Source organism: Numida meleagris, chromosome 20, assembly GCF_002078875.1.
Source record: "Numida meleagris isolate 19003 breed g44 Domestic line chromosome 20, NumMel1.0, whole genome shotgun sequence".
Taxonomy (NCBI): Eukaryota; Metazoa; Chordata; class Aves; order Galliformes; family Numididae; genus Numida; species Numida meleagris.
This window is the reverse complement of record NC_034428.1, coordinates 5,910,035-5,922,317: the sequence shown is the minus strand read 5'-3', so window position 1 is coordinate 5,922,317 and position 12,283 is coordinate 5,910,035. Positions and strand designations below refer to the sequence as shown.

General features: G+C 49.7%; 1 protein-coding gene across 10 annotated transcripts in view; it reads left to right on the top strand.

The window, feature by feature from the left end:
* The window catches only part of DISP3 (dispatched RND transporter family member 3), a 120,449-nt gene that overhangs the window by 70,077 nt on the left and 38,089 nt on the right, over positions 1-12,283 (top strand). The window contains exon 1 of one of the 10 annotated variants that reach the window (XM_021374671.1): positions 11,870-12,086. The exons of the other annotated variants lie outside the window; for them this stretch is intronic. The gene's annotated coding sequence lies outside the window, so the exon portion shown is untranslated. Of the gene's footprint in view, positions 1-11,869; positions 12,087-12,283 lie in introns of those variants that run through there. 10 annotated transcript variants of the gene reach the window in all.

Here is a 12,283-nt window from a genome sequence, read left to right as displayed (position 1 = left end):
GGGAAGAGAAGAAAGGGAAGGAAAGGCAAAACACAAGGCAAGGGAAGGGAAAAGAAAGAAAGAAAAGAAGAAAGAAAAGAATAGCTTAGGTGCTGGCCCAGGGACTGCTGAGGGAGTCCACCGGCCAAAACTAACCCAGGTGTGGCACAGCTTCTGCATTTCCTGCTGAGCTCCTCCTGTCAGAATGAAATCAGTGGGACTAGGGGTTGAGTTTAGACTTCTTGATGCCCTGTGCCCTAGGTGAAGCTTTAGGATGTCTTTGCAGGCTGTCAGCACTTCTGTGAGCTGAAGATGGGGTCAATAATGACTTACTTTGGATGTCTACTCATCTAGCTAAGTCCAGCTGTGGGACTACCAGATCATAACAGAGTGATGGGATGTCTGATCCAGGACTCTGCCCCTGGAAAAGGACAGTTATACAGACTTCAGAGGGAAACATCAAACATACACTGCACAGCATTCATACAAAACAAGGCGTGCAAGCGGAGAACTGAGGACTGTTTGCAGGACACTCTCAGTGTGAAATCACTTTGGTGAAAGCACCGTGGCTGTGTCTCCTCTCAGGTGTTTCTTTGATTGGCACTACCTCTGGCTGGCTGATAAAGCCCTGCAGTGCGTCACTGATAGCTCCTTCCCTTCTGAAGGGTTGGGAGAGGGCAGTGGAAGACTCCTCTTTGCAGGACTGGTGGTAGGAAGAGCTGTGCAGGAGTGAACGAAGCGCCCAGCACCGCCCTACGCAGTCAGAAAACATGAAAGCAAAAGTTGTGCTAATCCTTCTGGGCCGGCCTGTGATACATCCTTTAATTGTAAGATCACACACCACCTCCTGCATCACGCGACGCATCAAATGGCGTGCTCTGCAAGCTCCAGCTGTATTCTCCTAAGCCACTGCCTTCATGTTTATTTAAAAGAGCTGGCTGTGAAGCCTGTTAAAAATACATCCAGTGGAAAATGACAGCAAATGGTGATGAGAGCATCTGTGCTGAATGTAAGGGAAACCCCTTCCCTATGGGAAAGGCATGAGGGGGATTCAGGAGGAGCAGCCCTGCAGCCCTTTTTATCGTTTCTTTCTGTTTAAGGTAAATACCAACCAGTTGCTTGGGGCATCTTTGGTCTTCTGAAGTGGTGATGCCTATTTGATCTTCCATTTGAAAGGACATTGTCTGGTTTGGCATGTGTGTGTCTTTTCTACTTCCTCGCTGCGCCTTTGTCAGGAGTGTAATTTAGGACTAATTAGTTCTCAGCTCTCAGGCCTCACAAAGGAGCATCAGCACATGGTGGATTCTATTTGCTAAAGCCTTTTTGAAATGGGAACACGTCCCTCTTTCATCTTATTGTACAAATAATTAGAATAACTTAGCCAGAGTCCCCTAGGATGCAGTTTGTGCTTAAAACTCTTCCCTTTAGTGACTGGCTGCTTTGGCAGGCAGGGCACAGGAGAGCTGGAAAGGCTGAGATCTCCTGTCCATAGAGGCTGCCAGTCTTTCATCTGTGTCCCTGAGACTCTGGTTAGATATTAGGAGGAAATTCTTCACTCAAAGAGCGGTGAGGCCCTGGCAGTGCTGCCCAGAGCTGTGGGTGCCCCATCCCTGGAGGTGCCCCAGGCCATGGATGGGCCCTGGGTGGCCTGAGCTGCTGGGGGGCACCCAGCCCACAGCTGGGGCTTGGAACTCAAAGATCTTTAAGACCATTTCCAACCCAAACATTCTGTGATTCCATATAGGCTTGGAATAGATGGAAGGATGACGGATGTTGAGTGTGAATGCAGTAGATCCCCTAATGAGTCTTCCAGCTTGTGGGCACATGCCCTGTTCTGGGGCCTTTCTGTCAGACCCTCCAACCACACGTGGTTCTGGGCCACCCCATCAGCTCCATGCAGTGGAGGGGGCACATGTCAGGCCCAGTATCACCATCGTTAGCTCTGGAGTGCCTTGGCATCTTTGAGCCCAGTGGAGTTCACAAGTAAAGGTAACACCACCTCTCTCAAACAGTTCTGCTTGCTGCAAAGTTGAATCCCATTTATGTCCATAGAGATCAAGATCTCTGATATCTTTTTTTTTTTTTTTTTTTTGACATCTTGTCACAGAAGAGCTGAAATGTTTCACATCACTGGGATTTCAACCTTTTGCAGTCCTTCCGCTGTCAGTAATGTAATCCCCTCACGCATATTCAATTGCTGCCTTGGGTGATAATTTCCTTGCTTTTAATGTATGTGCACATAGAGGTTGAGTTACAGTTGCTGTGGGAACCCTAACTTTGAGCTTTATGATTTAAAAAGAAGAAAAAGTGTATTTATAGCCTTTATTTATTTTGCTTATGAATCAACATGTTAATATTGATGCAGTGGAGGAAGAAAGAGAAACAAACTTCTAAACAGAAAGGATGACATCGAATACACTGATCTGTTTTTTTTCCCCTTCTGTGAAGTTTTCCTAACAGGCAGAATCCCTGCAATAGAAAGGGGAAAATTACAAACTAGGAAGCAGAAAAGGGGAAAGATAGACAGCAGCAGAGAGCTGAGAGGTTAAATGGAGTTGTTAAGAGTCAAAATGTGTGCCTTTACCAGCCACAGATCACAATGTACGGGGAACTCTGTATAAAGCTAGCCCATAATTTGAGATACTGAGATTGATGGATGTTACTGTGGGCAATTTGAATCACTCTGTTATCAAACAGGGGAGTTTGTAGGGAAACAAAGCAAATGCTCAAGAGCACATGGAGAAACCTAAAATCTGTAGGACAGGCTGCCTGGGGAGGTGGTGGAGTCACCATCATGGGTGGTGGTCAAGAAAGATGGAGATGTGGTGCTTAGGTACGTGGTCAGTGGGCATAGTGGGGATGGGTTGGGGTTGGACTTGGTGATCTTACTGCCCTTTCCAACCTTAATATTCTTCAGGTTGGTGTCAGGTGGCATAAAGCAGGAGTAATGAGGGAGAGCCAGGCCGTGCAGTGTACTACATCGGTGCTCACTTCCCAGAAGTGGCCAATGCTGTGTCCCAGTCACAAGTTAAGTGTGATGCAGGATGCTGAAGTGCATTCTGTATGAACCAGTACCTTCACAATGGGGCTACAGCTTTTTTTTCAATTTCTCTTTAATTTTGAAAAATACAAACTCTGTCCCTCTCACAGCCCACAGTCACTCTTTCACTGGCCGCTGCCGACAGTGGTTTAATTTGTTATTGATTTTTACTGAGGTGGTGTCCATAATGGAAGCAAAGCAGCCTAAATCATAAGTCACTTCTGAATATTGCGGCCAGCCTCATCCCACCCCGTGAAGAATAGGATTAAAACTGATTGGAAGGGCAAAATCAATCAGGCCCCTTCAGAAAGCTGTTTGCGTGCACAAAAATAAAAAGGAAACATTAGCAATATTAAAATGAGATGCTTTCCAAAGCTTCAGATGGGCTTCTATGTGACAGAAATAGCTTTGTTTCCTAAATACAGAGCAGGGATTTATTTCCACAGCAGACAGCGGTGGCTGAGGAGAAGTCACTCCAGTGTGTCAGATAAATAACATGTGTTCCTAACATTATTTTGCACTCTAAAACCCACAGAAGTCACAACAGCCTTCGGGACAATAAATCTAGAGAGCAGGTTATAGATTCAACATTTTAGCTCCTGTATCGCTGCTGTGAAAGAGATATTAAATGGGCGCTCTGATGGATCAGTGGGCTCTCAGGAGCCACATGGCCCTGCTTGGCTGGGCTCTGACACCACAATGAGGAAGGCACTCCACTTCTCAGAATCACTGAATATCCCAAGTTGGAAGGGACCCGTAAGGATCACCAAGTCCAACTCCTGACTCCGCACAGGAACGCCCAAAAATCAGACCATATGCCTGAGAATACCACTTCAGTGGTATGGTCATAGAATCACCATGTTCCTAGGAGCAAAGCACGTGGATATTTATAGATGTAACGTCAGAGCAAATTCTGAGCATCAGTGAAGCTGCCCGGTGAAGAGAAGCAGTGAAGAACCAGACACATGCAGGCATTTTGTGACTTACTTGGTGCTGCAAAGGTGTTGAAGGTGATGTTTCTAGAGCATTCCCTTCATGAAACATAAATTCACAGGTAAATTATGAAGAAACTCAAAAAGACAGGAACTATTGGAACAGGTTGCCCAATGAGGTGATGGTGCCCTGTTCCTGCAGGCACCCAAGGTCAGGCTGGAGGGGCTCTGAGCACCGATGGAGCTGAGGGTGTCCCTGTTCACTGCAGAGGGGTTGGACCAGATGACCTTTAAGGGTCTCTTCCAACTCCAACAATCCCATGATTCATTGGACAAGCACCTCAACGCCTCACTAAACATTTGCTTTTGAGGTCCTCAGTGGGTATAAACTGGTCTAACTCCATCAAATTGACTGGCAACATGTTGACCTACACCATGAGGGCTGATACTTTGGAAGCTGTGATCTCAGGTGTAGTTAAGGCAGTTGTGACTGTGAGAGGTATCTCTCTTCAAACTCAGTTGGATGATGTGGGGCGTGGTCGTGGGCATGGTGGTGACGGGATGATGGTTGGACTTGATGATCGTGGAGGTCTTCTCCAGCCTTAATGATTCTATGATTCTATGAGATGGTTAGTGGGCATGGTGGCGATGGGTTGATGATCTAGATGATCTTGGTGGTCTTTTCCAACCCTTGTGATTCTACATATCATGGTATGTTGACAGCAGGTGTCTGCAGCAAGCAAGATCCAGCAGCATCTCTCCATCTCCTCTTGTAAGGCTTGGCCAGGGCCGTTTCTGTTCTTGCTTGTCAAATGTGCTAGTTCTGCATTTCCATTACATCAATTACAGCCACAGCAAATATTTGATTTCAGTGAAACGTGAAAGGAAAGGAAGCTATTGTTCCTTTGTGGCTCAGGGTGGGCTGGGTGTGCGTTGGAGGAGAGGAGATGCGGTGAGTTGGGGAAGCAGCTCGCACTGTTTGTGGATGAAGAGGCATGAATATGTATGAGACTGTAATTGGCTCCCGCACGTAACCAAGGTGCCTCAAGGCCCAGGTGTCCTGGCTAATTGTTGTAGACAATTAATAACTTAGATTCTGCTAATTCCATATCGTGCTGTGCAACTCATTACAGGAGCAGAGAGTGAGAATCTCTGCAGAAGCCGCTTGGAAATGGGGAGTGTTTGGGGAGCCAGGCTCAGGGGCAGAGAAGGTCACAAGTGGGCTGGCACCGCTCTTGGGTCAAACAGCAGCCAAGAGTGGTCGTAAATCACAGCCACAGCAGCAGGCAGTGACACTCTGTCTGTCTGTCACCCAGTTTTGGAGTCATGGTGATGGAGAGCTCTATCTCAGCCTCTTGCTTCTCCCTGAAAGCTCCTACTTTAATTTTCTTCTTTTCCTTCCTAAATTTTTCCCTATAGTTTTGTGCTAGACATAAGAAAGTTTTCACCCTGCAACTTTTCTATCCATCTTACACAAGACCTTCAGCAGAGATTATGGGTACCAGTGCTGTACTCCATCTGTCCTGTCTGCTCTAGCATTTTTGATGCCCTCAGCTCCTTTGCTCCTGAGAGTTTTTCCTCTGTGGGCTGAAAGGGGCTCAGTGTCCCATGGATTGGCACCAGGGCTTGGATTGCCAAGGGGACCGTGGGAGAAATCCCGGATGCCCTGTTTTGAGGCAGTCACATCAGTTACATTGGATGGTTTTAGGGATCCAAGTAACAACAATTCTAAAACGTAACTGCAGGGAAAAATGGGAAATAATTATAAATGAATGAATGTAACAGACTGCTGATGGGCACTGGTGGACCTTTAATCTCTGGGCTTTATTAAAGTAAACACATCCACACCACCCACCGGCTCTGGCCATTCTCACTGCTTTGCCATCTGTTGCAGGAAGGCTGGATGGACAACATTTCCATAATGTGCAGAATGTCCTCATGCGAAGCACAGTCAGAGGAGTGCTGGGAGCTTGTGGTCTTCTGGCTGCGAGGAGGCAAAGCTGGGTTTTTGCTGTAGGGAGGAGATGCAGGTGACTTCACATCTAACTCTTCGTCGTCTGAGTTTCAGAATTCACACAACTTTGAGAGAATTGTATGAAACTCTCCCCATTTTTCCCCAGGGACAATAAATTTCCAAAACCTCCCTTGGACTGAAACTTCAACAAAATAATTCTCTGCTAGTACCAAAGGCAGTCTAGGAAGCAAAATAAACAAGTAAAACCCAAGCCACACACACTGCCTGAGCTTAATGCAAATAAATCACAAAAGTATTAAGTTCAGTCCTAAATCTCTCTCCCCATCTTCCTGTTTTTCACGCTGTCTCTTTCTTGCCGACAAATATTTTATCAATCTACCAGTCTGGGTTTATCTACGGTTCAGCTTTTTCCTTTCTCATAGAATATCCCGAGTTGGAAGGGACCCATAAGGATCATCGAGTCCAGCTCCTGGGATTGAATGGCATTGATTTATAGCACCTATGAATTTGGCTTGTCTTTCCCCCCAGTGCTTAATTTTTTTATTCCAGAGGAGTGACATTAACATTAACAGGAAAAATACCTGATACCAAATGTGCGGAACTGGAGTGACATCTTCTCTTGCATTAATCATCAGACCAGAATGTGCGCTGGGTTCGTACGCTGGAACATTTCCCACATACTGCTCATGGTGATTTACACCAGGAGAGAAAGTTCTTGCTTTCCAGGAATCATTTTCCTCGCTAGGGATTTCTGACCTAGAACCTTCCTTTTTTGGGGGAATTTTTTTGTTCTCTAGGAATTTTTTGAGCAAGCACCTTGCCTTTATTTCTAATTTTTTTCCCTGGGAATCTTTTCTGTTTTATAGAAATTTTCGCTTTGCAGTTGTTCTCTCACCCAGTTCTGCAAGCTCTGTTGGTTCTCCAGTAGCTGAAGGGATAGGTAACATTCCATGGTGTTTCCAAAGAGGTAGTGAGTAGGCACCCTCAATTCAGTGTGTGAACGGTTTATTTTGATTTCATCATCCTCTTTTGTTCTGATTCTCAGAAAAAAAAATGGTATTAGATGCTCTACAGGTAGATGTGAACAAGAAAAGCTGAGAAATTGAGGAGGGGTTCTACATATTCTGGGGCTCGAGGAGGAAACCAGCTCTATAGCAAAACAGAAGAGTGACATAAAAGCCAAGGATGGACCAGAATAGGAATAGGAATGGGAATGAGAATAGGAATGGGAATAGGAATACGAATAGGAATGGGAATGGGAATGGGAATAAGAACTGGGATAAGAATGGAATGGGGATAGAAATAGGATTGGGAATGGGAATAGGAATAGGAATGGGGATAAGAATAGGGATAAGAATAGGAATGGGAATAGGAATGGAAATGGGAATGGGAATAGGAAGAGGAATAGGAAATGGGAATAGGATTAGGAATGGGAGTGGGAATAGGAATAGGGATAAGAATAGGAATGTGAATGGGAATAGAGATAGGAATAGCAGTGGGAACAGAAATAGTAATATGAATAGCAATAGGAACAGAAAAAGCAATAGGAATAGCAATAGGAGTAGGAATGGAAACAGCAATAGGAATAGCAATAGGAATAGGAATGGAAACAGCAATAGGAATAGCAATAGCAACAGCAAATTTTGAACAGCATCTACCAGAGAAAGGCCCTTTATAACAGGGCAGCACGATCCCAATTAATCGGTCCCTGGAGGGGAGACACCTCCTACACTTATTCTGCTGACTCCCACCTCAGGATGACCTGTAATGTGTAAAGTCACCAGGAGCATAGATTTGCCCTCATCCCTTTCCCTCCCTGCATCCTCTGATGAAGGCACTGAGCTGAAAGGAAGGATGTCATCATCAGGGTTGCACAGGGAGTCAGTGGCAGAGCTAGCTGGGGACAAGCCTCGGGTCTCCTCCAGTCCCTGGCCTGCATCCTCTGTGCATTCACGGGCACGAAGCAGCTCTGCAAATCCCGCATTCATTACAAGACAATAAAGCTTTGCTGCACGGGTCTTTTTTCTCAATGTCTCTCAAAAACCCAAGGCTGATTTGCATTTTCAAACCACCACTTCCAGCTCGGGAAAATGCTATTCAGTAGTTCCCAGAGCTCAAGTGTAAAGATTCACTCTCTTATATTCGTCTGCCTACAATATATTTTTGTCCAAATTGTGCAATGCTTATTTCTAATGTTTGTGTTGTGAATATTCCTGGCATCCTGGGGCTTCGAGGCTCCAGCGGAAGGCGAGCACAGGAGGCACAGCACCCTGAACTCCCACACTCGGTGCATAGAGGGGTGAGGATGCTCACCTGGTTCGGATGCAAGCTGTGGGGTACTAATGCAGCCTGCAAGCCTTAAACTCCATTAAACAGAGCAACTTCCAGCCTGCAGCTGAACCCTCAGCCCCAGCCAGGCTCCAGCACTGCTGTGCATGACCGGGGCACGCTTCCCTCTGGCTGCTGTGGCTGCAGGCTCCGGGCTCACTGCTGTTCAGATGGTGCCATCTGGCTCTCGTGAAATATACAGGAAGCGTTATCCAATAACAGAGGGGGCCGGCTGGCTGCGCGCCCTCACCGCTGTGCTCGGAGGGGAAGGGATTGTTTCTGCATCTGGGAAATATTTAACATAATTTTTGAGCGCTCGTGTACGAAATATTCGGCTGGCGGCTTGAATGCAGGTCTCACCCAGCGGCAGCTAGGAGCCGTTTTGTTGGTCGGTTCGGAGCTGAGGTTTGTAAACACGTGGCCCACGGAAACAATTAGTGATGGGGCTCTGTTTGTTCTGTGGACGGACAGGAAACGCACTTCCCCTGATGGCCCGTCCAGCAGGATGTATGGGTTAGGAAAGATGGGGAGGAAAGGTCCCAGCTCTCTGGCAGGAAGGCACCAGGAAAGAAATGGCATGACTTCAAAGAGGACAGAAAAGTGCCTGGCCCCATCCACTTGACACCCCCCCTTTAGATATTTATATCATTGATCTGATCCTCTCAGCCTTCTCCTCCCCACACTGAACAGCCCCAGGGCTCTCAGCCTTTCCTCATACAGGAGATGCTCCAGGCCCTGATTCTCTGTAGCCCTCCACTGGACTCTCCCCAGCATTTCCCTGTCTGCCTTGAACTGGGGAGCCCAGCACTGGGCCCAGTGCTCCTGATGTGACCTCCCCAGGGCAGAGCAGAAGGGAGGAGAACCTCCCTCACCCTGCTGGCCATGTTCTATGCTATGCACCCCAGGGTCCCATTGGCCTCTTGGCCACCAGGGCACACTGCTGGCTCATGGTCACCCTGCTGGCCACCAGGACACTCAGGTTCTTCTCTGCAGAGCTCCTTTCCAGCAGCACAGCCCCTGGCCTGTATTGATGCATGTGGTTGTTCCTCTTATAGGAGTTTGGAGCCACGTTACTGCCCAGCCCTCCGCCCTGTATGGCCGCACTCAGGCACAAAGTGGAGAGCCTTCATGCAGACACGCAGTGATAGACCTTGTGGAAGCTGAAAGCGCCCAGATAAAATTTACAAGGCCTGAGAGAGCCTGCCTGGCGTTATTTAACGCTTTAGTAATGAGCACCTGAGCAGGAAAGATTGCCTGGGTAGTTTTATTCTGCATAGAAGAGCAGTCAGAATTTCAAAGAGGGGTCATAAATATGAGCACATGGAATGGTGACGGTGGCTGGTGTTGGTGTGGAAGGCAGCACTGAAGGAATGAGAAGGTCAGAAAGTGCAAATACAGGGGAAGATGTTTTCCTTCCATTTCCCAACCCCGAAAGGCGAGAAATGAGCGAGAAATGTATCTGCAGTTTGGTACAGTTTGTGTTTATGTGCACAGATACTGCTGCTCATGTGCAGTTCTAACGTGTGTCTGAGTAAAACACATTCAGTGTGGCTGAATTAAACTGGTAATGAACCATTTATTTGTATTAGCAACACGGGTTGTTTTGCTGAGCACGTCAACAGGGAAATGGTCGTGGTTGGGGACCGGGGCTCTGAGCACTGAGGGGCAGGGAAGGAAGCATGAAGGCAGGCATGCAGATCTGCACTCCTGGGTAATGCATTGGGTGCAGGCTGCCCAGGGAAGCGGTGGAGTCCCCATCCCTGGAGGTGTTCAGGATCCATGGAGATGTGGCACTGAGGGATGTGGTCAGTGGGCATGGTGGGATGGGCTGGGGCTGGGCTGGATGATCTTAGAGGTCTTTTCCAACCTTCACGATTCTGTGGTTCTTCGAAGGGAGCAGGAGCTGTGTCACTGTCTGTGCGCCCATGCTGCTGCCTCCCTGCTGGCTCCCTGCTCTTTGCTGGCTCTGCTGTGTGATTGATTGAGCCCTGTCCCTCACATCACTGCTGAAGTTAGAAAAGTGATTTTTCCCTTTACTGTACGCTGGCAGTTTCCAACAAAACTGCTAACCCATCACCATCTCCTCCTCTGCAGAAACCTCCATCACTGGCAGAAATGCACTAAGCTGGTGGAATGCAGTTTTACTCCAGGAGCCTCATTAAATTTGTATTCCTTGGAGCCTACAAGGAAGATGATGGTCTGGCTTTGTCTGCCTGGCTTCCTGTTCGCATTGGGTGATGCATCCGAAGGAACACGATGACGCCGGCACCGGCCACGTGCCTGCAGACACTCAGTGATGGACACTTTGTACTGTGCTATGCCCTATTTGTTATTTAATGGGCAAATCTGCCTAAAAAGTGGGGTGGGAGATATCCAAGGCACAGTCAAATAAGCACAAATATCAGGCAGAACACCCTTAGGTCAGCTGTGTAATACAGCCTGATTAAAAGCCATTCCCATCAGGCAGCTGTTGGGCAATTTGCCCACATAATGGTACCCACGCCGTCCTGAGGTCATTCCATGGAAGAGGGCAAGGATGGGGGAACTGAGACTCAGCTCTTCTCTCCCTCTCTCCAGAACCAGAATGAGGCACATAGTGCACAATAAATAAATGCAAGAGCGCTGTTTCCAGCAGTCATTAGAGACCTCCTGTCAACACAGAGCAAAGCCCCTGTACTCAGGGATGTCTTTATCGAGGACTCCTCAGTACAGGAGGGACACGGACCTGTTGGAGGGCATCCAGAGGAGGGCCACAGAAACGCTCCGAGGGATGGAACACCTCCCTGCAAGAACAGGCTGAGAGCTGGGGCTGTGCAGCTGGAGCAGAGCTGAGAGCGGCCTGTCTGCATCTGAAGGGGCTGCAAGAAAAAGGGGACAGACTCTTCAGCAGGGTGTGGTGATGGGACGGGGGGGAATAGATTCCAACTGAAAGAGGGGAGATTGAGATCGGATACAAAGAATTTTTTTACAGTGAGGGCAGTAAGGCACCGGCACAGGCTGCCCAGAGAGGTGGTGCAGACAGCCAAGGTCAGGCTGGAGGGGCTCTGAGCACTGATGGAGCTGAGGGTGTCCCTGCTCATTGCAGGGGATGGACCAGGCGGCCTTTAGGGTCCCTTCCAACTCCAACCATTCTGTGGTTCTGTGACTGCGCTCCCGAAAGCCAAGGCAGAGGTCTGCAGTCCATCCGAGGGCCAGCTGTGCAGACTCCCAGCCGCGTTAGGGGCCCCCTCCTGTTTAACGCCTCCTATGGATGCCGGGCTTGCTGCTGCACAGCTCTGCCTCGGAACGCGTTTATCTCCGTGGGGGGGTACGGGGAAGCCGCGGTACATCCCAGACCTCGGCTCACGGAGCGGGAGCTGCAGCGCTGCCCGCACAACTTCTCGGCACTTCGGGGTGCTGCCCTACAGCCGGATCGCACGAGGTTCCCTTCTCGCGACAAACCCCCACCCCGGGGCCGCCCCTCCGCGCACCGCGGGATCCGGGCATCCCACCGAGCCGCTCCGCCGGGGTTTGCCCTCCTCGGCGCCGGTGCGGGGGGGGCTTTGGGGGGGGGGGGGCCGTGCACGGGGCAGGGTTTATAGCGCGGCCGCAGCGCCGCCCGCAGCCCGGAGGGGCGACAGCGGCAGCGCTCACCGAGCTCCGCGCAGCATCGCACCGCAGCGCACCGCACCGCAGCGCCGGGGGCTGACGGCCGCCCCACCTCCCTCGGGGGCCGGAGGGCCGCGCTCGGAGCCCGGCGGAGCGGAGAGGAGAGAAAAGGCGGAGAGACGGCGGCGGGGTGAGGGCTGCGGGGGGGAGCGCTGCAGGGGAGAGCGGCTCCGCGGCTGCGGAGGTGAGTGCGGGGCGGGGGGAGCGCGGCGCGGCGCGGCTGTGCGGGGGGGGTCCCCGGGGGTGCGCTCCGCTCCCGGCTCCCCAGGCCGTGGGGCAGGCGGTGATTCTCGCAGTCGCTCCGCTTCCCTTTTCCTCCTCTTCCTCAGTTCACTTTTTTTTTTTTGCCTCTCGCTCGGCGGGACGGGAGGTCCTGGGGAT